This window comes from Oncorhynchus masou, chromosome 10 (assembly GCF_036934945.1).
Source record: "Oncorhynchus masou masou isolate Uvic2021 chromosome 10, UVic_Omas_1.1, whole genome shotgun sequence".
Classification (NCBI taxonomy): domain Eukaryota; kingdom Metazoa; phylum Chordata; class Actinopteri; order Salmoniformes; family Salmonidae; genus Oncorhynchus; species Oncorhynchus masou.
In genome coordinates this window covers 48,083,674-48,110,303 of record NC_088221.1, presented here as the reverse complement: position 1 = coordinate 48,110,303, position 26,630 = coordinate 48,083,674, and the positions used below count along the sequence as shown (strand labels likewise).

The 26,630-nt window shown below is 42.0% G+C and overlaps 2 pseudogenes; one reads left to right on the top strand and one right to left on the bottom strand.

Moving 5' to 3' along the window:
- The window catches only part of LOC135547713 (protein FAM124A-like), a 622,546-nt pseudogene that overhangs the window by 533,563 nt on the left and 62,353 nt on the right, over positions 1 to 26,630 (bottom strand).
- The window catches only part of LOC135547770 (trace amine-associated receptor 13c-like), a 17,626-nt pseudogene continuing 1,495 nt past the window's right edge, over positions 10,500 to 26,630 (top strand).

Genomic DNA, 26,630 nt, shown 5'->3' with positions numbered 1-26,630 from the left:
ATATTTCTATGGGTGTAGTGAAATGCTTGAACATCTCATAGTGCAGCAATATCTAACAAGTAATATATAACAATTTCACAACAAATACCTTAAACACACAAATCTAAGTAAAGGACTGGAATTAAGAATATATGAATATATGGATGAGCAATGTCAGTGTGACACAGACTAAGAGCAGTTTATAGACTGCTTAAAGGGTAAGGGAACCAATATCTAAATGCATATCTGAACTGAACATTACGTTTCAAGGGTTATTACCTTTAATATACTACAAAATCAAATCAAAATCACATTTTATTGGTCACATACAAATATTTAGCAGATGTTATTGCAGGTGTAGTGAAATGCTTTTCTTCCTAGCTCCAACAGTATCTTAACAATTCACAACAATACACACAAATCTAAAAGTAAAAGAATGACATTTAGAAAGTTATAAATATTTGACAAGGCAATGTCGGAGTGGTACTGAAAACAAATACAGTTGAATACAGTATATACATATGAGATGAGAAAAGCAGTGTGTTAACATTATTAAAGTGACTAGTGTTCCATTATTAAAGTGACCAGTGATTCCATGACTATGTACAGACAGTATGTAGGGCAGCCTCCTCTAAGGTGCAGGGTTGAGTAACCGGGTGGTTGTCGGCTAGTGATGGGTATTTAACAGTCTGATGGCCTTGATAATGAACCTGTTTTTCAGTCTCTCGGTCCAAACTTTGATGCACCTGTACTGACCTCGCCTTCTGGATGGTAACGGGGTGAACAGGCCGTGGCTCTGGTGGTTGATGTCCTTGATTATCTTTTTGACCTTCCTGTGACATTAGGTACTGTAGGTGTCCTGGAGGGCAGGCAATGTGCCCCCGGTGGTGAGTTGGGCAGTCCGCACCACCCTCTGGAGAGCACTTAGTTTTCAGACTCTTTACTCTGTACCCTGTTGAAGCATCTTTACCAGCGATAACGCTCCAAGCTCGGCACACCTGTATTTGGGGAGTTTTTCCAATTCTTCTCTGCAGATCTTCTCAAGCTCTGTCAGGTTGGATGGGGAGCGTCGCTGCACAGATATTTTCAGGTCTCTCCACAGATGTTCGATCAGGTTCTAGTCCGGGCTCTGGCTGGGCCTCTTGTACCGATGCCACTCCTGCATTGTCTTGGCTGTGTGCTTAGGGTCATTGTTCCACCGCTCCGATGCCCATGGAGTTGGGAGGTGCTGCGCTCAGGGAGACCAGAGGAGGTTCCGTCTCATACACCATCTGTGGCCACAGAGGTCACACTGCCGGTCGGTGCTGGGTTGGTTCCTCTGGGGGTCGAGGCAGCAGACAGGGCACTCTGACGTGAGATGGCACCATTCTCACCCAGAGCCTTCTGTTGCACACATGTTTTTGTTTGTTACTTTTCCTGAGTTTTCCCCGCATTCCCAGCATAAGGTGCACGTCGATTCAGGCATGCCTGGGAATTTTATTGACAGATAATTTGCCGATAGTTTAGGGATCCCCATCATTCCTGTGGCTATGCCCTTCCCAGTTCATGCCTTAGATAGTCGACCATTAAGGTCAGGGTTGATTAGGGAGGTCACCGCTCCTCTGAGCATGGTGACACAGGGGGGTCACACGGAGAGAATCTGTCTCACCACATTCTTATGTGCAGACTTAACAGCTGTGGTTTCTCAACTGACTGCCTCGCCTGGTTCACCAACTACTTCTTAGACAGAGTTCAGTGTGTCAAATCGGAGGGCCTGTTGTCTGGACCTCTGGCAGTCTCTATGGGGGTGCCACAGAGTTCAATTCTTAGGCCGACTCTTTTCTCTGTATACGTCAATGATGTTGCTCTTGCTGCTGGTGATTCTCTGATCCACCTCTACGCAGACGACACCATTATGTATAGTTCTGGGTCTTCTTTGGACACTGTGTTAACTAACCTCCAAACGAGCTTCAATGCCATATGACTCTCCTTCCAAGGCCTCCAACTACTCTTAAATGCAAGTAAAACTAAATGCATGCTCTTCATCTGATCGCTGCCCGCAGCATCACTACTCTGGACGGTTCTGACTTAGAATATGTGGACAACTACAAATACCTAGGTGTCTGGTTAGACTGTAAACTCTCCTTCCAGACTCACATTAAGCATCTCCAATCCAAAATTAAATCTAGAATCGGCTTCCTATTTCACAGCAAAGCATCCTTCACTCATGCTGCCAAACATACCCTCGTAAAACTGACTATCCTTGACTTCGGCGATGTCATTTACAAAATAGCCCCCAACACTCTACTCAGCAAATTGGATGCAGTCTATCACAGTGCCATCCGTTTTGTCACCAAAGCCCCATATACTATCCACCGCTGCGACCTGTATGCTCTCGTTGGCTGGCCCTCGCTTCATATTCGTCGCCAAACCTACAAAGCCAATTCCTCCTTTGGCCACCTTTTCTTCCAGTTCTCTGCTGCCAATGACTGGAATGAATTGCAAAAATCACTGAAGCTTGAGACTCATATCTCCCTCACTAACGTTAAGCACCAACTGTCAGAGCAGCTCACAGATCACTGCACCTGTGCATAGCCCATCTGTATATACCCCATCCAACTACCTCATCCCCATACTGTTATTTATTAATTTTTGCTCCTTTGCACCCCAGTATCTCTACTTGCACATTCATCATCAGCACATCTATCAATCCAGTGTTTAATTGCTAAATTGTAATTATTTCTCCACTATGGCCTATTTATTGCCTTACCTCCCTTGTCTTACCTCATTTGCACATACTGCTTATAGCCTTTTTCTATTGTGTTACTGACTGTATGTTTCTTTATTCATTGTTTAACTCTGTGTTGTTGTTTGTTTCGCACTGCTTTGCTTTATCTTGGCCAGGTCGCCATTATAAATGTAAAAGTTTGAATGGAGAAGACACATTTTGGAGGACTTTTTACTGTCGACAGTAACACAATTATTTGCATTTTGAGTGTGCATTGTCCAGATGAGCATTTCCAAATGATCTAGGAAAGTACCAGCTTACTGAAATCTCACAAATCTCTGTTTTGGAAGATATGACCTTAATTATGCTATTTACACTTTGTACAATACACTAGAATCAATGTTTCTGATTTGCGGTTAAAAGACTGAAGCACTGGAAACATTCAAAGGTTAGGATATACCTGAAGATACCTCAACATTTAAATCACATATCAGTATTCATGAAGGAATAACAATCCCCTAGCTAAAAGCTGTCCAGTCTGACCAGCTGTTGTGTGTAGGCTACATATCCCTGTTTTATGATTCGTTTGTGTATGTGAGGTTTGTGAAAATTTTTGAAATACAACACATCCTCACTTCTTTGCAACTAGTTGTTAAACAACAGTATTTGTGAATTAAATGTTAGATATATTTCCTTAAACGTCCTATGTTGTGTATTTATAATTTTACCACTGTCATGCCGAAGTCCTGCACCCTCCACGCTCGGTGTTGCTGGTCTACTAACCACTGGTCCTGGAAACCCACATTGCGCACACCTGGGAACCATCAGTATGCACACCTGGGAACCATCAGTATGCACACCTGGGAACCATCAGTATGCACACCTGGGAACCATCAGAAGCACACATGGGAACCATCAGTATGCACACCTGGGAACCATCAGTATGCACATCTGGGAACCATCAGTATGCACACCTGGGAACCATCAGAAGCACACATAGGAACCATCAGTATGCACACCTGGGAACCATCAGTATGCACATCTGGGAACCATAAGTATGCACATCTGGGAACCATCAGTATGCACACCTGGGAACAATCAATATGCACACCTGGGAACCATCAGTATGCACACCTGGGAACAATCATTATGCACACCTGGGAACCATCAGTATGCACACCTGGGAACAATCAATATGCACACCTGGGAACCGTCAGTATGCACACCTGGGAACCATCAGTATGCACACCTGGGAACCATCAGTTTGCACAACTGGGAACCATCAGTTTGCACACCTGTGAACAATCAATATGCACACCTGGGAACCATCAGTTTGCACACCTTGGAACCATCAGTATGCACACCTGGGAACCATCAATATGCACACCTGGGAATCATCAGTATGCACACCTGGGAACCATCAGTATGCACGCCTGGGAACCATCAGTATGCACATCTGGGAACCATCAGTTTGCACACCTTGGAACCATCAGTATGCACACCTGGGAACCATCAGTATGCACATCTGGGAACCATCAGTTTGCATACCTGGGAACCATCAGTATGCACACCTGGATTTCATCCCCACCCTGATTACCCTCCCTTTATATGAAAAATCAGTAGCCTCAGTCAACAGGCAGTATTGGTTTTGTTCACGTTCAGTCGGCTTCTCCTGTTTCATTTATCTGATTTTCCTCATCATTAAACTCACCTTCTGCACCTGCTTCCTGATTCCTAGCATATAAGTTACAGAATACTGCCTCAGATATTATGGAAGCAGCAGAAGATAACAGCATCTTCCAGATGGTCGAGGAACAGGGTCGTCTACTCCACCAACACCGCGACCAGCTGGCTCTACTGGGTACAGCCATGAAGGAGATGCTCCACGTTCTCCACCGCCTCAACACCACCAGCTAGCTCTACTGGGTACGGCCAGGAAGGAGGTCCTCCACGTTCTCCACCACCTCAACACCACTAGTGAGGTTCTTCATACCTCTGACAGTGGGCCACCTACTACGGGTCATCACAGTGATCCAGTCCCCTGGCCTACCCAGCCGTCTGCCCAGGTCAGCGATACCCGACTGTCGCTTCCGGAGAAGTATGATGGCACTCCATAGCAATGTCGTGGCTTCCTACTCCTGTGCTCCCTCTATTTTGCCTATCATATGTGATCCCCCACCCCCGAGAGGTCCAAGGTTGCCAAGGTCATTTCCCTGCTGACCGGACGGCTGTTGGAAGGGCTACGACTATCTGGAAGAGAGGAGAGAAGGAGCTGAGTTCCTATGAGAGTTTCAAGGCTCTGTTCAGGGCGGTCTTCGACCATCCTCCGGAGAGCAGAGATTTTCGACCATCCTCCGGAGGTAAGAGAGTTTTCCAACTCCAGCAGGGTGCCCAGATCACTGCGGATTAGGCCCTCACCTTTCGGAGTGTGGCAGCCTCCAGCAGATGGATTGAGCCTGCGCTCCGCACTCTATTCCGCAGCGGACTGCACAAAAAGATCCAGACGGAGTTGGCATGTCGGGATGACAACATATTCTTGGACACTCTCATCGCGATGGTCATCTGTCTGGATAACCTTCTTCGGGAGCGCCAGTTTACACCTCACCACTTTCCTCCATCCTTTGGCTGTCCTGAGGCAGAGCCTGAACCCATGGAGGCATGGGGCACACACCTCTCGGCAGCAGAGCGGTTTGTAGGAGACAGCTGGAGCTCTGCACCTATTGCGGGCAGGAGGACCACAAGCATCAGTGATGCCCGGTGCATCCCATCCTGGGATCCACTAGAGCAAAAGGGAGAGCCTGTTACCTTCCGTCTCTGAGGGTAGGCGTGTGTTTTCCATTATCATCGTTTTCCGCCAAACCCTTTCTGGTTCCCATTTCACTGACTGGCTGTCCCACAGGTGTTGTCTTTACAGCTCTAGTGGACACTGGTGCTGCGGGGAACTTCACTATGAAGAACTTCATTATGAAGATGACCATGCTGGTCATCTATGACCGTTTGAACATCTTGGCCATGTACTGTTTCTTCCTAGGTTCCTGCCTTTTTAGAGAGTTTTTCCTAGCCACCGTGCCCCCACATCTGCGTTGATTGTTGTTTGGGGTTTTAGGCTGGGTTTCTGTATAGCACTTTGTGATCTGAAAGGTGCTTTATAAATACATATGATTGATTCATCGACCAGTCCGTCGTCTCCTCCATGAATTTAACTTACCCGCTCTCCTCCCCTTTTCCTGTCCAAGCCCTGGATACTCCAACATTGGGATCCGGCACAGTTTCACATATCACAGCACCACTCACCCTCACTGTGGAACCCATGCACCAGGAAAGCCTTCCCTTTCTCATCATCGTACCCGTACACAAAGTGATCCTCGGCCTCCCATGACTCCAACTTCATAACCCCAACATCTCCTGGTTGTAGATGAGAATCATCGCCTGTGGACCACAACACACCATAAAAGGAAAACAAAGCTGCTTTTTCACATCCTGTGGTTCCTTGTTATTGGAGGTTCCTGTGAGTGTCCCTTATTGTTGGACCAGTGTTTTGGGCCTTAGATATGGACATCCACCAGGCTCTGGAGAGGGAACCCAATCCTGCCACCCCCCCTCCAGAGTGCATCTTTGTCCCCATGGGGTGAGAGATTGGCTGTTGCCCTGGGCACACACATCCTGGTGGCCCACATTGGCGCAGGACATCACCCACGATGTCAACTCATGTTCCATATGTACCAAATCACCCCGTCAAGCTCCAGCAGGGAAACTATTTCTCATTCACATGCCTCATCCGCCTTGGTCACGTCTGTCCATTAACTTTCTAAAGGATCTCCCCCTTTCTGATGCTTTTACCACTATTCTGGTTGTTGTGGAGAGATTCTCTAAATCCTGCCATTCATCCCTCTCTCTGGTCTACCTACCACTCTCCAGGTTGCTGAGGCACTATTCCAGCAAGACTTCCGGCTTTCTGGACTTCCGGATGAGATCAGTCCGACCGTGGTCCCCAATTCTCGTGGCAGGTCTGGAAAGCCTTTACAGAGAAGCTGGGGGCCATGTTCAGCCTCACATCGGTTTTTTGGATGACTGCCTTGCCTGGTTCACCAATTACTTTGGAGACAGAGTTCAGTGTGTCAAATCGGAGGGCATGCTGTCCGGTCCTCTGGCAGTCTCTATGGGGGTGCCACAGGGTTCAATTCTTGGGCCAACTCTTTTCTCTGTATATATCAATGATGTTGCTCTTGTTGCGGGCGATTCCCTGATCCACCTCTACGCAGACGACACCATTCTATATACTTCCGGCCCGTCCTTGGACACTGTGCTATCTAACCTCCAAACGAGCTTCAATGCCATACAACACTCCTTCCGTGGCCTCCAACTGCTCTTAAACGCTAGTAAAACCAAATGCATTCTTTTCAACCGATCGCTGCCTGCACCCGCATGCCCGACTAGCATCAACACCCTGGATGGTTCCGACCTTGAATATGTGGACATCTATAAGTACCTAGGTGTCTGGCTAGACTGTAAACTCTCCTTCCAGACTCATATCAAACATCTCCAATCGAAAATCAAATCAAGAGTCGGCTTTCTATTCCGCAACAAAGCCTCCTTCAATCACGCCGCCAAACTTACCCTAGTAAAACTGACTATCCTACCGATCCTCGACATCGGCAATGTCATCTACAAAATTGCTTCCAACACTCTACTCAGCAAACTGGATGCAGTTTATCACAGTGCCATCCGTTTTGTCACTAAAGCACCTTATACCACCCACCACTGCGACTTGTATGCTCTAGTCGGCTGGCCCTCGCTACATATTCGTCGCCAGACCCACTGGCTCCAGGTCATCTACAAATCCATGCTAGGTAAAGCTCCGCCTTATCTCAGTTCACTGGTCACGATGGCAACACCCATCCGTAGCACGCGCTCCAGCAGGTGTATCTCACTGATCATCTCTAAAGCCAACACCACATTTGGCCGCCTTTCGTTCCAGTACTCTGCTGCCTGTGACTGGAACGAATTGCAAAAATCCCTGAAGTTTGAGACTTTTATCTCCCTCACCAACTTCAAACATCTGCTATCTGAGCAGCTAACCGATCGCTGCAGCTGTACATAGTCTATTGGTAAATAGCCCACCCATTTTCACCTACCTCATCCCCATACTGTTTTTATTTATTTACTTTTCTGCTCTTTTGCACACCAATATCTTTACCTGTACATGACCATCTGATAATTTATCACTCCAGTGTTAATCTGCAAAATTGTATAATTATTCGCCTACCTCCTCATGCCTTTTGCACACAATGTATATAGACTCCCCTTTTTTTCTACTGTGTTATTGACTTGTTAATTGTTTACTCCATCTGTAACTCTGTGTTGTCTGTTAACACTGCTATGCTTTATCTTGGCCAGGTCGCAGTTGCAAATGAGAACTTGTTCTCAACTAGCCTACCTGGTTAAATAAAGGTGAAATAAAAAAAATAAAAAAAATAAAAAAACATCCAGGTCCGGCCTCAGTATAACGGGCAAGTGGAGAGGACCAACCAAGAGCTGTGGAGGTTCTTAAGGAGTCACTGCCGGGACTGGCATGAGGAGTGGGCCCAGTTCTTTCCCTTGGTGAAATACGCCCAGAACTCACTTTGTCACTCCTCCACCGGGCTAACTCCCTCCCAGTGAGTCTCCAAGCCAGACCGTGGCCTGCAGTGGACGTCTGGTTCCGACAGGCAGAGGAGGTGTGGAATAGCACACACGTGAGGCTCCAGGGCGCTGTTCGCCTTCAGAAGGATCAGTCAGATCTCCACCGCAGTGAGGCTCCTGCGTACCGTCCTGGTGATCGAGTCTGGCTCTCCACCAGGAACCTCACGCACTGCCGGAAGCTGAGGCCCTGGTTTGTGGGGCACTTCAAAGTCCTCCGGAGTGTCAACTATCAGATCTCACTATCCTTTCATGTTTTCCTCCTTTGGCCAGTGTTTTCTGGTCCCCTGACTGATGTCGTCCCCTGCGACACCCCTCCACCTCCTCTGGACATCGAGTGGACCTGCGCCTGTTAGGTCCCTCCTGGAATCCTGATGTTGTGAGGGTCAGCTCCAGCACCAGGTGGACTGGGAGGGGTACGGTCCTGAAGAGTGCTCTTGGGTCCTGGGTGGCAGACATCCTGGACACCAACATCATCCGGTATTTCCACCCCCACTCAACGCCATTGTGGGCGGTACTCCTGGCCGGCGTCATTCTGTGGCTAGAGCCGCACACCGGGGTAGTGTAGTGTTATACCTGCTCCATCCCTCCACTCAGCGTCCTCGGTCTACTAACCACAGGTCCTGGCAACCCACATTGCACACACCTGCTCCCCATTATTACACCACCCTGATTACTCTCCCTTCGTGTAGCCTCAGTCATCAGGCAGTACTGGTTTTGTTCACGTTCAGTACGCTTCTCCTGTTTTGTTTATCTGCTTTATCTCATCATTAAACCTACCTTCTGCGCGTGCTTCCTGACTCCAAGCATATACGTTACAACCATTCATATGTTCAATTCCATTTCGACACCTTAAATGTCTACTTATTGTGAGAAATTACACAGGTCACTGCACATTGAGTAATTATTTTAAAAGTACAAATAGTTCTGACTTTAGATAAGGGACAGCAAAAACAAATTGCTTAAAACAAATGATTAGTAAATGATTTACATATAAAAAGATCCAATGAATCATTAATACATAATTTAAAAGTTGTTTATTAAACATGTGAGAATAGCTAGTTTACTAATATTTAACATGTGGGAGTAAGGATTAGTAAATAGCGAGCAAAATGTAAATGCCTTACAAATGTTTTATTACTGATTATTATTACCAAATTAGGTCATACATATTAATGCCCCATAGGTGACATTCACAATCACAGGATTTTATGCAATGTATGTTTACTGTTACAATACAGTAATTATAATTGTATTATAGATGGTCCTTGTGCCCAGGGTCTGTGGCCCACCGTTGAAGATGTTGAGGAGGACTAACTTGATTAAATGGCTAATAGTGGATTATTCCCAAACAGCTGTCAATTCATTGTGACTGGTTCTTTAATAAGTGCTTTTGAAATGATTGATTCAACTAAATTAAATGGATATTACATGTAGTATTTTGTTGTTTAAATCAGAGAGCATCACGCCAGAAAAGGAAAACAACATTAAGGGGTGATTGGTTCAGAACACAGTTTTTTAATATTTTCTTTCACCTTTATTTAACCAGGTAGGCTAGTTGAGAACAAGTTCTAATTTACAACTGCAACCTGGCCAAGAAAAAGCAAAGCAGTGTGACACAGACAACAACACAGAGTTACACATGGAATAACATGGAATACACAATAAACAAGCCAATAACACAATAAACAAGTCAAAGAAAGTCTATATACAGTGTGTGCAAGAGGCATATGAGGAGATAGGTAATAAATAGGCCATAGTAGCGAAGAAAAGGCTAGCTTGAAAAAGCTGACTGCTTGTTAACTTCAAATAGTTATCCTATTTCCCATGTAAAATAGCCTTTTGAGTGACCTCAACAATACTATATTTTCCATATTAAAATGCTCAGTTGAGGAAATGTACCTTTTCTATAATCTCTGACTATCAGTAAGACTGAAGGACAGACTTTGTGGGCACAACAACATCCAATCCTGTCACACATTACATCATGTTTTCATGCATGATATGTTAATCAAACCGTTTGTTCGTGTGTGAGGATAGTTTCTGTCAGTAACTCAGGGATAAATAGAGAGGCAGAGCTCAGAGTTTGTCAGAAGGCGGACATGACAGGGTAACACACAGGACCAAGCAGGAGCAGGACCTCAGCATTTGTACCTTTTATTACAAATGGAGAAACATCAAGATGTTCAATACTGTTTTCAAGACGGAAACTCTTCTTGCAGAAAGGCTTTGCTATCGACATCTATCTACATAACACTGTACATCTTCTTCTCATTGATTTCAGCAGTTACAGTATTTTTGAACCTACTGGTGATCATCTCCATCTCTCACTTCAAGCAGCTCCACACTCCAACCAACCTGCTCATCCTCTCTCTGGCTGTGTCAGATCTCCTGGTTGGACTGATTGTGATACCAGTAATGACTGTAGCAATAATGGAATCATGCTGGGGTTTTGGAGAATATTTCTGTGTGTTTCAATTCTACATTACTTTTTTATGTACTTCTTTATCGCTTGGCAATTTGGTCTTGATATCTATTGACCGCTATGTTGCTGTGTGTGATCCCTTATTGTACCACTCTAAAATAACAATAACAAGAATGATGTGTTGTATTTCCATTACTTGGTGTTGTTGTATCATTTACGATGCTGTTATTATAAAAATGTTGTAAATGTGCAGGTACTGCGTATGTGTTTGACAGAATGTTTTATTTTTGAAGGAATAACCTGGGTTAATATCATTGACATTGTAATTACAATGTTTGTCCCGTGCTCTATTATTATAACACTTCATATGAAAATCTTTGTGGTGGCCAGATCACAGGCCAGAAAGGTATATTCAAAAGAGGCTGCCAGTGTGTCTGGTGTTAAAACTGTACAGGCAAATAAGTCTGCGAGAAAAGCAGCAAATACTCTAGCTATTGTTGTTGTCAACTATTTCATTTGTTGGATTCCATCTCTATTTATTTTATATTTTTTTCTATTTTATTTGACAATTTATTATCATATTTCATCAGTTTTCTGCCACTTGTTAATTCCTTAATTAATCCAATAGTTTATGCTTTCTTTTATCCGTGGTTCAAAGTGACAGCTAAACGTATTTTACATCTGAAATGAAGGTGTTCATAGTTCCTATAATTGTATTTCCTCGGTCGGCCAACATAGGTTTGATATAGTTTTGTAATACAATTGTTGTAATTATTTATTTCATGAAACAATACACTGACATTACTTATCTCAGTGTTGTCATCATAGATACATGTGGTGTAGATACAGAATGATTTGTCTGAATTGGAATGGAATGACTTGGAGGAGGCATGAGAAGGCGTAAGGTTGTTTTATAAAATACATTGTAGTCAATGTGGATTGTGTACTCCAAATACCTAAGGCTGTGGTTGTTCCGTGTTACTTAATGATAGTATGCAAGTATTCTAAAAGTACATTCCGAGGACGTCATGAGTCTTTCTATATGTTGTTTAACATCTCCCTCTAGTGGCACAATTGTGACACAACGTCTTCATCCTGTGTTGTTAAATTGAAATGTACTATACTGCGTATCAGATAACGTCCAAGTCTATCTCAGTGGTGTATTGTGGAAGTAGTTGATGGTAAAATGTAAGAATATGCAATTATGTGTTACACTTTATAATAACATTCAGTAATAAATCATCTGTAAGGCATTTTCAGTTTGCTCACCATTTGACATTAAGGAAACATTTGTGAAATGTTACTTAGCTCGGTATTCTCACATTTATAAATACCATCTACATTATATATATTAATTATTCAACACAACAGCCCAGGAGACTGTAGCAGACACTTCAACCTCAACATACTGGGTATTAACACTTCCAAAACTCTCACTACTTCACTGCTGAAAGGTCAGGGGTCACACCAGAGCATCTCTCTCGGATGCTGTTGAGTGTGAATGACAATGGAGATTGGGTAACACACTAAATAATTCATAATGTATAGTAATGTATATTCATAAGATGTTTAATAAATGTCTTTATGAACCATTTAGTAGTCATTAGTAAGTCGTGAGAGTTTTGGACTCTCTGCAAGTCGTGTTGCAGTCCCTAATCTAAAGTGAGGACTATTCGTACTTCCTAATAATTTATAAATGTTTTGAACAGGGACCAGTGTAATTTATCACAAAAAGATGGACATGCTATTGGTAGATATTCCAGCAGTACCTGAAGCTCCTTAAGTTCTCAAAATTACCTAGAACATATCAATGGTTAAACAATAAGCACACAACACAAAGGATGTTAAAGGAAATGTATTGAACATTTTATTCCAAAACAGTCACACTGTTGTAGTAGTGTGCTGAAGGATGGTAACATTCTTGTTTGTTGGCAGTGACCACCAAAACCAAAGTGTGGGTTGCAGTCACTCATTAGAGCAGTTCATAGACTGCTTACAGGGTAATAGAACCAATATCTACATACATAATTTAACTGAACATTATATTTAAAAGGTTTCTACCTTTAATACACTACAAGTGAAGGTGTCCAAATACTTATGACTTCTTCAATTGGGGGGATTAGATACAGAAGATGTTTTCATTTCTAAATGGGAAAACATATATATATATATACATATGAAAATACCCTAAAATAAAAAGTGACAGTATATTATGTCGCATCAATTGAAACATTTGATCTCAAATCCAAAATGATGGACTTAAGAGCAAAGTTTTAAAAAAAGTTTTACTCCAGAGATTTACACCCATTGGGCACACATTGTAAGGAATTTACATTCTGCTCACTTTTTAATATTATGCCCCATTTCATGTAATGTTATTCATCTAGGTATTCTCACATTTATAAATAACCTCTACAGTTACACATGAATAATTCAGCACAATAGTGCAGGAGACCACAGCAGACACTTCAATGTCAACATACTGGTGTATGAAAAGTACCACTACTCTCACTACATCACTGCTGCCAGGTCAAGGGTCACACCAGAGCAGCTCTCTCAGATGCTGTTTACTCTGAAGGAATATAGAGAGTGGGTATCACACTAAATCATTTATATTTGATTAGTAAATTGTTTATTCATTTGTCATTAATCCAATATTTATTTTAGTTAACTGGTAATTCACATAATTATAAACAACTTTTATAGTGTAAGATTCATAAGATCATTCCAAAGATGTTTAATAAATGTATTTTTACCATTGGGCGCACACAGTGCCTGTGTTGTTGTGTCATCCTGGGATAGGCCATACCATGCCTGCGTAACTGAGAAGTAGTGGTGGCCCACCTTGGCTAGAACGTCTCTTCCTGCTCCATCTGTCCCCAGTGTAAGACGCCCAGAAACCTCCCTTATGGAAAGTGCCTTCCCTTGCTGGTTCCACAATGAAACTGGTCTCACCGCTGGTGGACTTTGTCACTGACCTTCCCCTCCCAGGGGAACACCACCGTTCTCATCATTATGGACCGGCTTTCCAAAGCTTGTCGCCTCCTTCCACTGCCTTGGTTCCCGTCGGCCATGCAAACCGCGGAGGCTCTTTTTTACTCAAGATCTTCTTGCACTACTGGATCCCGGAGGGCAAGACCATGGCCCTCAGTTCACCTCACACGATGGAAGGCGTTCATGGAACACCTGGGGGTCACGGCCCTCAGGGTAAAGCAAATGGGCAGGTGGAGAGGGTCAGGAAGTGGGCATGTTGCTGAGATCTTACTGTCAGGACTGGCTGGGGGAGAGGGCAGATTTTCTACCTTGAGCTGAGTACGTTGGGGCATCAGCCGGCCTGGCACCTTGGTATCCGAGGCAGACCGAGGCCCCTGCAGTGGACGAGTATGGCTGTGAATCATCGAGCGGGCCGAGTCTGCCGCCACCGGTGCGCCTCTCGCCTGGCGACCTGTTCTGGCTCTCCACTGTCATTCCGTTTACCAGCTCTGGAGGTCTACATCACCAGCTCTAGGCTTCACTGAAAATGGATCATTACCACCAACCCAGGACTGTCTTGTCTCACTTCCCATGATAAGTAGGTGTTCCAAATTATTATTCAATTTCTGATCTGCTTGAGATACCGTGTCAGTGTGCACTTGTTATTACGGGTCTAGTCTTGTAATTTATTAGAGATTTACACCTTGTTTGGGTTACAACACTGATATACAGAAGTCCAACATACTCATTTATTAAAACCAATATTTATTTTACAAACTGTTTTGGCAAGTTGGTTTGGACATCTACTTTTTGCATGATACAAGAAGTTATTCCAACAATTGTTTAAAGACAGTTTATTTAACTTATAATTCACTGTATCACAATTCCAGTGGGTCAGAAGTGTACATAACCTCAAACAGCTTGCAAAAATGTATTTTTCCATGGAAGCAATTCAGATGAAAGGCCTACCTTCAAACTCAGTGCCTCTTTGCTTGACATCATGGGAAAATCTAAAGTAATCAGAAACTCAATTTCCAAACGCCTAAGGTGACATGTGTATGCAAAAAACACCTTGACCACGCAGCCATCATACCGATTTGTGTTGATACAGATTTTGTGGTTGTTCCAAATAGTTTGACATGAATTTAAAAGTACATTCGATGACATCATGATATTATCTCCTCTCGGAGTGACACAACGTCTTCATCAAAAAGTTTGAAAAGAATGACACAAATGAAATTTTCACAAGTCTGCTGCCTCAGTCTGAATGATGGCAATGTGCAAATACTCCAGAATGTTATGAAGAGGATCACAAATTGCAATTAATTGCAAAGTCTCTCTTTCCATGCAAATGAAATGAATCCCCCCAAAAACATTCCCACTGCATACACAAAGATGACATCATGTCAGGAAAAACTGGAGATCACTTGTCATGCTGATTGAGTTCGAATAACAGACTGAAGCTTCAAAAGGAGGGTGGCTCACTCGATTGCTGTCAGAAACATGGTTTCTTATGCGCCGACAGAAACAAGATCTTCAAGAGGTAAAGGACGTTGTTATTAACAACATAAAGGAACCAAGTCCTTCTGTTCACCTGACTTAGAATACCTCACAATCAAATGTCGCCCGCTTTATCAATCATTATCGCATCTCTTTGATTATAATCACAGCCTCATATTCCCCCCAAGCAGACATTGGCCCTGACGTATTTGACTCAATGTAAACTGGAAACCACATATCCTGAGGTTGCAATTGTAGCTTGGGATTGAAAACAAGACTCCCTAAATAAGCATGTCGACAACCAGGGCATGGATCTTTGTTACTTCCACGACAATTATAAGGCCCCCACCGTGAATAGCTGACCAATACTCCATGGTTCAAAAGCATATTTGTTCAACGCTGAAAATTCCATGCTTCAGATGACACGGATTGTATATTCAGTTAAGAAAAGGCTAAGCGTTTAGCAAGTGCAGGCTGTTACACACAGGAACTATTAAAACATTCCCAAACCAGAAAACCGTGGATTGATGGCAGCATTTGAAAGTGAAAACCACTTTTTAACCAGGGCAAGGTGACTTGAAACATGACCGAATACAAACAGTGTAGCATTATGCTCAGTATAGAGACAAAGTGAGTTGCTATAACACAAGAGGTATGTGGCAGGGTCTACAGTCAAAAGAAAATAAGCCCAGTTTTTTTAAACAACTTCATTGCCAAACAGGTCCAACAAAAAACCTGGACTGCATCCGATTTGTCCTGCAGGCCCAGACGGGGCATCCCAGCCGCATCCTCAGAGCATGCAGACCAGCTGGCTGGTTTTTGGACATATTTAATCAATCCTTAAGTCTGCTGTTCCCAAGGGCCACCATTGTTCCTGTTCCCAAGAAAGCTAAGGTAACTGAGCTAAACGATCATCGCCACAGTAGCACTCACTTCCGTCATCATGAAAGACTGAACATTTGCTATGCACACTAACTGAGAGTCTCCTCATTGAAAACATCTCAAGCCTCTTCAAAGGTGGTGAAATGATTTCAACACTTTGAAGTTATTTGTCCTGTACTCCCTTGCGTGCAAACGTTGCTGGCTGAATTTCACCAGTCTGCAGACAACACTACATTGGTAGGCTTGATTACCAACAATGACGAGATGGCAATCAAGGAAAATGACCTCACACTTACAAACAAATGATGGACTTCAGGAAACAGCAGAGGGATCAGCCCCTTAGTTAGTGGAGAGGGTAGTAAGTTTTAAGTTCCTCGGCGTAAATCAGACAAACTGATTTTGGAGGCTGAAATTCTTGTCACAAAAAGCACTGATGCACAATCGAGAGCATCCTGTCGGACTGTATCACCGCCTGGTACGGCAACAAAAGGCTCTCCAGAGGGTAGTGACCTTGAGAAAATACCTGCAGGACACCTATGTTACAGGAAGGACATAAAGATCATCAAGGACAACAACCACCCGAGCCACTGCCTGTTCACCTCGCTATCATCCAGAAGGCGAGGTCAGTACAGGTGCTTCAAAGCAGGGACCGAGAGACTGAAAACAGCTTTATCTCAAGGCCATCAGAATGTTAAACAGCCACCACTAACATTGAGTGGCCACTGCAAACATACTGACTCAACTCCAGCCACTTTAATAATGGAAAAATGTATGTTAAAAATGTATCACTAGCCACTTTAAACAATACCACTTATTATAATGTTTACATACGCTAAAGACTCATCTCATATGTACTCTATATACTGTACTCTATACCATCTACTGCATCTTGCCATCTTTATGTAATACATGTATCACTAGCCAATTTAACCTGTTACATCTATGGGGGCGCTATTTCATTTTTGGAATAAAAGACGTGCCCGTTTTAAGTGCAATATTCTGTCACAAAAAGATGCTTGACTATGCATATAATTGATAGCTTTGGAAAGAAAACACTCTGACTTTCCAGAACTGCAAAGATATTGTCTGTGAGTGCCCCATGCTACAGGCAAAACAAGATGAAACTTCAACCAGGAAATGAGCAGGGATTTTTGAGGCTCTGTTTTTCATTGTCTCCTTATATGGCTATAATAAGGAATGAGCCTGCCCGATCTATCATTTCCCCAAGGTGTCTGCAGCATTGTGACGTATTTGTAGGCATATCATTGGAAGGTTGACAATAAGAGACTACATTTGCCAGGTGTCCGCCTGGTGTCCTCCGTCGAAATTGGTGCGTCATCTTCAACTGCACGTCTTTTTCCAAGCGATTCACCGGAGAAAGGAGACTAATCAAATCAAATTTATTTATTTAGCCCTTCGTACATCAGCATATCTCAAAGTTGTACACAGCCTAAAACCCCAAACAGCAAGCAATGCAGGTGATGTGGTTATGAAAAACTCCCTAGAAAGGCCAAAACCTAGGAAGAAATCTAGAGAGGAACCAGGCTATGTGGGGTGGCCAGTCCTCTTCTGGCTGTGCCGGGTAGAGATTATAACAGAACATGGCCAAGATGTTCAAATGTTCATAAATGACCAGCATGGTCGATAATAATAAGGCAGAACAGTTGAAACTGGAGCAGCAGCACGGCCAGGTGGACTGGGGACAAAGGAGTCATCATGTCAGGTAGTCCTGGGGCAGGTTTTTTCATAGCCGAACGTGAACAAACGGAGCGATTTGTCCTACACAAATAATATTTTTTTTTAAAAACTGAACATTTGCTATCTAACTGAGAGTCTCCTCATTGAAAACATCTGGTTCCTCAAAGGTAAATTATTTTATTTGAATGATTTTCGTGTTTTTGTGAAAATGTTGCTGGCTGAAATCTATAGCTATGCTAGCTATCAATACTCTTACACAAATGCTTGTTTAGCTATGGTTGAAAAGCATATTTTGAAAATCTGAGATGACAGTGTTGTTAACAAAAGTCTAAGCTTGAGAGCAAATATATTTATTTCATTTCATTTGCGATTTTCATGAATAGTTAACGTTGCATTATGCTAATGAACTTGAGGCTATAAATAGAATCCCGGATCCGGGATTGCTCGACGTAACAATGGCACTTTTATATGTTTACATACCCTACATTACTCATCTCATATGTATATACTGTATTCGATACCATCTACTGCATCTTGCCTATGCCGCTTGTAGGGCTTCACAGGGCTTCAAAGCGTCTGCTAAATGGGATATATTATATTATTATATTATTATTATTATCTTGCCTATGCATGGATGGATGTTACTGCCAGTAAGATTGCACCTAAATCAACCATTTATCAGATCATCAAGAACTTCAAGGAGAGCATGACAATCATGACAAATAAAAAGACTATGCTCTTGCTCCACAAATGCTCTTGACTGGTTTAATCTGGGTCATCCTTGACATCAGACATGAATCAGATTGGCCACCAATCTGAGGTAGGGTTTGATGTTGGCCCAGAAGTGATCAGCCAGGATTTGGCTATGGCACCAGCACCGACCACTGACATCACTGTCTGCATAGATACTTTGGGGCAGAGAGCTGTCGCTATCCCCATGAGGAGCAAGTTGGGAGTGACTGAGTCTGGTCAGGCAGGATGATGATGAAAGGAGTGGTACTGCTGCCCCATGGAGCACCAAGGGCAGTTGAAGGAAGGAGGAATGTTTTGCCATCTGTCGTAACACTATGAGGATCTGACCCCCCTGTTAATCTGTTATGGCTGCAATCCCGATACACTGTATATAGACATTTTCTACTGTATTATTGACTGTATGGTTGTTTATTCCATGTGTCTCTGTTGTTGTGTGTCGAACTGCTTTGCTTTACCTTGGCCAGGTAGCAGTTGTAAACGAGAACTCGTTCACAACTAGCCTACCTGGTTAAATAAAGGTGACATTTAAATTAAAAAGTGACTTATGTTTGTAGGCACAGAAAACATAAATCATATTGATAATGCTGGAGAGGTTGCTTACAACTGCCTGGATTGTTTGGCACTGAACGAAAAGACAAAGGAATTCAGGTATTTAAGAAGGGAAATTGGGAAGCGCCATTTGAGGACCGATACGTAGCAATCTCTACACATCTATATGTGTCACGCCCTGCTCTTAGTATTTTGTGTTTTCTTTATTATTTTGGTCAGGCCAGGGTGTGACGTGGGTTTATTGTGGTGTGTTTTGTCTTGGGGATTTGTTAGGTATTGGGTTTGTGGTTTAGTGGGGGTATCTAGCATAGTCTATGGCTGTCTGGAGTGGTTCTCAATCAGAGGCAGGTGTTTATTGTTGTCTCTGAATGGGAACCATATTTAGGCAGCCATATTCTTTTGAGTGTTTCGTGGTGATTGTTCCTGTCTCTGTGTTTGTTGTCACCAGATAGGCTGTTTAGGTTTTCACGTTACGTTTGTTGTTTTGTATTGTTCGTGTTTATTCATTCATTAAACATGTATGAAAATTACCACGCTGCATTTTGGTCCGACTCTCCTTTCCACAACGAAAGCCGTAACAATATGGCTCAGAGGTGCTTGCAATGAACTTCTTTGGGATAGGGGGCAGTATTTATCACGTCCGGATGAAAAGCGTGCCCAGAGTAAACTGCCTGCTACTCAGGCCCAGAACCTAGGATATGCATATTATTAGTAGATTTGGATAAACACCCTGAAGGTTCTAAAACTGTTTGAATGATGTCTGTGAGTATAGCAGAACTCATATGGCAGGCGAAAACCTGAGAAAGATCCAACCAGGAAGTGGAAATCTGAGGTTTGTAGTTTTTCAAGTGATTGCCTATCCAATATACAGTGTAAATGGTATATGACTACTTAAAAATGGTGAAAGCCCTCAGTGTTACTGCCCATGCTATAACAGGCTTTGGGCCAAGAGGGCCCTCTATCCAATCGATGATCATCTAAGACAGCTGAGTTCCAGAAAACATAGGGGCAGCTATTCTGAAGTTGCCCCTACCTGCATTTCCAGCTGTGTCTTCAGATGTGAAGAGATACAGTAGTATGAGATCAGCTGGAAACAAATGGTTCTATATGGTACCAAATAAGGGTTCCTTGTGACCATAGCGGATCCCTTTTTGGTGCTATATGGAACCATTTTTGAAGGCTCTACCCTTTATTGAATCCTGTTCTCAACCGGCTGGTAGAACATTGTCGAGTCTTTGGCTATGCCAGATTAATTGATATGACATGCTATTCTATAAAATAATTTCTCCGCAATTAATATCACCTGATTGAGCTAATCATGCAAATGTAATTAAATAGCGAGTCAAACTACGAAATAATATTTATCGAGCTGTTATCTTCCGAATAAACTCTTAAAGACCTAGTAATATTTTACATCAATAGCAGTCAACATTAATCTTCATCTTATTTCAGTCTCATAATCTGAAAGTTGTAAATTCTTGGTTATCTGCAAGAACCCTGGCTAAAAAGATAAATCAGCAATAAAAATTGGGTTTAGTTATTTATTTACTAAATACCTAACTAATCACACAGAATTCACATACCCAAATAATTAATTATACCTGGATAACTCTTTACGTCATAGGAAAACGTCCCCAAGTGGGCAGAACAGATATGACAGCTTGTTACACAAAGGAAAAGGGGCTGGGTTTGAGAGAGAGGGAAGGCAGGAACAAAGGCAAAGCTGTGCTATCGTATATACAGTATCTTATGCATTATAAATTACCGCACATTTGGAATAGGAAAATGCAATAAATATTTACTCTGAGCTGCGTTTCAGTAGGTTGGTGGTAGATGGAAGACCGTGTTGCCAAACCGAGTCCTTTGTCCTTTGAAGAATGTCTCTGGTGGTAACTTGAATAAGTTGTAGTAACATCGTTGTGTGGTAGATGGGATACTCTCTCTGTTCCTTCCTAACCTGTGTTTGCAGCTGCAGTCGCTAACTCAACGGCTAGGAGGTATCACTTCTGTAGTGAATAAGAGTTCAAAGTTCATACCATTCGCAACCAAAGCTCATGCTGATGTTGGCTTCGCTCTGTAGTTTTATCTGAACCATTCTGACATAGGATCGCCATCCTCATATCCCGGAACAGATAGTTATGTTGTCGTCAAGGGCTTATATAGGCAGGGAGAGGAGGGTGTTTGAAAAGTTGTATAGCCCTTGTGCCTTCACAGGGGAGGGCCACTGATTGAGCAGCCCTATCTTATGAAAATCCAAATCTCACATTTTAGAAGCTAAAATCACATTTCATCCCATCACAAATAATGTCATATTCAAACATTTAAATTGAACAATTTCCATGTGAACCTGATAACTCTGATGTGTAGACTTTCCACTGTAGAGTTTATGTCATCTTATCATTGATGAGAATGTCTCGGATGACAACCAAACTGACATCATATTCATTAACTACCACTGCATATGTTCAATTGTTCGGATTACCAGAATATAGTTAATTTCCCCCCACATTCTGACTGTCCCAGAATCTCTATGCTAACCAAGGGTTTTGCAAATGTAACCTTAGTAGGTAGAGAGAAGAAAAAGGGGGAGGAGGTATTTATGAATGTCATAAACCTTTTCCCCAGGCCAACGTCCATGACAACATGCTCAGCCAATGGATTTAGAAGTGGATATGAAACAAACCTTAAACCTGATTGGTCAACTCCCCCAGCCCTCCAGCATCAATTAACATAATTTGTATAGTTTTTGGTTGCTGCAGTTCAGTGTTGTGAGACTCTAACTTTGCACATTCAAAGGGCTGTAAGAAAACTCAAAAGCAGTCACCAGACACAGACACAAGGCAGGAATTCAATTGGTGAGGGATTAATATAGCACCATTCCTGTTAATAGAGACCTTGAATAGTAGGAATATGAAAATAAATAGTCAAAATGTAAAAGGCTGAAAACAAGAATTGTCAAAAAATTTGCTTAACCAGGTGTAAGTAAAAGGTATGGTGGACTAAGAATAGGTAATATTTCGTTTTTATTAAAAATACTTATTTTGGTTAAAAATATGATTGAATTGTTGACAATAGACTATAATAGGCAACATACATTGGTTTAACCACTTTTCATGACCCTTCAGTATTAAGGTTGCATATAAAATAATGCTGCATAATAGTTATAAAACTGCACTTTGTCATATTATTTTAAAATGTATAAAAACATGTTGGAAACCTGGATTAACTGAAATGTAAGAAAACCAACACCACCTGAAAATACATTCATTTAATACATACATATGCAATTAACTTAATTGCTTAAAATTTGATATCAGTCTGTATTTATTTAACGTTGACTATGCAGTCACATTCCAAGATGGCATAGCAGTTCAGACGCCTTTTGTCCCTCGCCTTGTCGTGTCCCGTATATATATATATTTACAACTTTTTTCACATACCTTTTTTTATATATTTTTTAATTTTCCATAAACTCATCTTTCAAAACACTCACCAATTTATATTTATAAAAGTATTATTTACCTCAAATCTGTAATCCTCCAAGAAGCTAGCCAGAAACTAGCCAGGAGCTAGCCAGAAGCTAGCCAGAAGCTAATCCAGAAGATAATCAGAAGCTAATCAGAAGCTAATCAGAAGCTAGTTAGCTTTTTTTACTGGCTAATCGTTAGTATTCAGCTAACCACGTGTTTGTGGTCATCAGCTATCCTTTAGCTCGAAAATCTCTCGCCAGTTTTGTGCGGCGCAGCGCGGCTCGGAACGGAACATACCGGACCAAATTTTCTCTCCATGTCCCTGGATTTCAACCGCTAACTCTGGACATTCATACCTGGATCTCACAGCCAGCTAGCTGCTATCCGTGCGACTATCGCTTCACACCGGAGCAAACATCAATTATTCCGGAGCTAGCCAGCTGAAGAGTTCCATCAATCACTCCTGGGCTACAATCACCTATCCGGACCCGTTTTACTGCCTACGCGGAGCCCACCGGGCCTTCACAACTGGACTGCCGACGTTATCTACACGAAGGAGTTATCCGGAGCTGGCTCCTCCGTTGCGACGTTACCTGAACGCCCATCTGCGGCCCGCTAACCGTTAGCTGTCTTATCGGCTGCTATCTGAATAGACAATCGGACAATTTATTTATTTTTATTATTATTTATTTATTTATTTTTCTTGGGCCTCTATAACTATATCTATTGTTTTTTGTTGTTGTCTGATTTTGATTAATCCCCTACCACATGGAACCCCAATAATCTACTGACGGAACGCAAGAGGTGGCTAATAACAGACCTCCATCCTATGCTAGCTTGCTACCGATGGCCTGGCTAGCTGTCTAAATCGCCGTGACCCCCAACCAACCTCTCTACTCACTGGACCCTTTTGATCACTCGACTAAGCATGCCTCTCCTTAATGTCAATATGCCTTGTCCATTGCTGTTCTGGTTAGTGTTTATTGGCTTATTTCACTGTAGCCTCTAGTCCTGCTCACTATACCTTATCCAACCTTTAGTTCCACCACACACTGTGACGTAGAAGTCCGTCACTGGCCTGCGGGCCGCGGGCCATTTGGTTCTTTAACGCACACACATATTCATCACTCCTCACCACTGCCACCATATGTCACGGTATAGGCCAGAAGGCTAACCTAAACTCTATCAAAACATTCTATCTTCCACTTTTAAAAATCCACCTCTCTAAAAACAAGTCTCCCACCTTTGCCGTCTGCTATAGACCACCCTCTGCCCCAGCTGTGCTTTGGACACCATATGTGAACTGATTGCCCCCATCTATCTTCAGAGCTCGTGTGCTAGGGCGACCTAAACTGGAACATGCTTAACACCCCAGCCATCCTACAATCTAAACTTGATGCCCTCAATCTCACACAAATTATCAATGAACCTACCAGGTACCTCCCCAAAGCCTTAAACACGGGCACCCTCATAGATATCATCCTAACCAACTTGCCCCCAAATACACCTCTGCTGTCTTCAACCAAGATCTCAGCGATCACTGCCTCATTGCCTGCATCCGTAGACAGCGGTCAAACGACCTCCACTCATCACTGTCAAACGCCTCCATGAAACACTTCAAAGCGAGCAGGCCTTTCTAATCGACCTGGCCGGGGTATCCTGGAAGGATATTGATCTCATCCCGTCAGTAGAGGATGCCTGGATATTTTAAAAAAATCACTTCCTAACCATCTTAAATAAACATGCCCCATTCAAGAAATTTAGAACCAGGAACAGATATAGCCCTTGGTTCTCCCCAGACCTGACTGCCCTTGACCAACACAAAAAAATCCTATGGCGTTCTGCATTAGCATCGAACAGCCCCCGTGATATGCAGCTGTTCAGGGAAGCAGAAACCATTATACACTTATGTAAATTAGATATTCCTGTATTTAATTTGCAATACATTTGTAAAAAAATGTTTAAAAACATGTTTTCACTTTCTAGTTATGTGGTGTTGTGTGTAGATGAATGAAAAAAACCAACATTTTTTTTATAAATTTTGAATTCAGGATGTAACACAACAACATGTGTAATAAGTCAAGGGGTATGAATACTTTCTTGGGCACCGTTTCCTGTAATGAAACGGTTTTGGTATTATTTATACAGATGGTCTCTTCTCAGTTTGGCAGAGGCACACTTTCACCAAAACACATAGAGTTCAGATACACATTTACTTAATAGAACAGACAAACGTGTCTTTCATGTATGAATGAGTAAAGTTGTTCCTCCAGTCACAGATTGTGAAGTATACCACCATCCTATGGCCACAGCACATATTGAAAGCAATCCCTGCCCATTGGGCACAGACATCAATTCAATGTCTACTCCATGTTGGTTAAAATTCAACAACATTGATTCAACCAGTGTTGGCCCAGTGGGTGTAAAACTCTGCAGTAAAAATATTTTTAAACTTGTCTCTTCACTCCAGCATTTTGGATATGAAATCTAATGTTTCATGAGGCAACATTATAAAATGTCACCTTTTATTTGAGGGTATTTTCATACATATGTTTTACCGTTTAGGAACAAAGGTATTTGGACACCTTCACTTGTAGTGTATTAAAGGTAGTAACCTTTTAAATGTAATGTTCAGTTAAATTATTTATTTAGATATTGGTTCTATTACCCTGTAAACAGTCTAAAAGCTGCTTGAATGAGTGACTGTTATCCACACTTTGGTTTAGGTTCTCAGGGCCAACAAACAATAATGGTATCATTTTCAGACAAACACGTTACTTCCTTCAGCACACTACTACAACAGTGTGACTGTTTTGGAATAAATTGTTCAATATATTTCCTTTAACATCCTCTGTGTTGTGTGCTTATTGTTTAACCAGTGATATGTTCCAGGTCATTTTGAGAACTTTAGGAGCATCAGGTACTGCTGGAATATCTACCAATAGCATGTCCATCTATATGTGATAAATTAAACTGGTCACTGTTCAAAACATTTATAAAGAATTAAGAAAGTGTGAATAGTCCTCACTCTCGATTAGGGACTGCAAAACGACTTTACTAAATGATCAGTAAATAGTTTATAAGTTAATTCTAATAAATATCTTATGTATCATTATTACAGACTATAAAAGTTCTTAATAAATGTGCTGTTGTGCTTAATCATTAATGCCTATTCTAGTTATTTAATGCCTATTCTAGTTATGTAATGAGTAATAATTAATATATTGTGAACAAACTGTAAATTCCTTACAAATGTTTTTTTTACTTAACATTAACATGTTACCCTTAATTGCATATTATTGCATTTTACCCTCAACTACTTACACAAAACACCATTGAGATATACCTGGACGTTATGTGATATCATGCAGTATTGTACATTTCAACTTTACTGCACTTGATGAAGACGCTGTGTCACAATTGAGCCACTAGAGGGAGATGTCAAACAACATATGGAACGACTCATGACTTCATCAGAATGTACATTTAGAATACTTGCATACTATTTATCATTGAATAACATGGAACAACAACAGACTTATGCCTTCTCCAAGTCCTTCAAATCCAATTCATCCAAATCATTCTGTATCAACACCACTTGTATCTTTTGATGAGAACACTGAGATAAGTAATGTCAGTGTATTGTTACATCAAAGATGCAATTACAACAATTGTATATCTTGACTATATCAAACCTTTGTGAAACTTCAGAGTTAAAATATGTTTAGCTGTCACTTTGAACCATGGATAAAATAATGCATCAATTATTAAGGAATTAACTATGTATTTTTATTTTACTAGGCAAGTCAGTTAAGAACGTATTCTTATTTCAATGTGACTAGACAGTGGGTTAACTGCCTGTTCAGGGGCGGGAACGTGAATTTGTCCTTGTCAGCTTGTGGATTGCGAACTTGCAACCTTTCGGTTACTAGTCCAACGCTCTAACCACAAGGCTACCCTGCCTCCCCACTACTGCAACAAGTGGTAGAAAAGGGATGGAAGGGATAAATTGTCA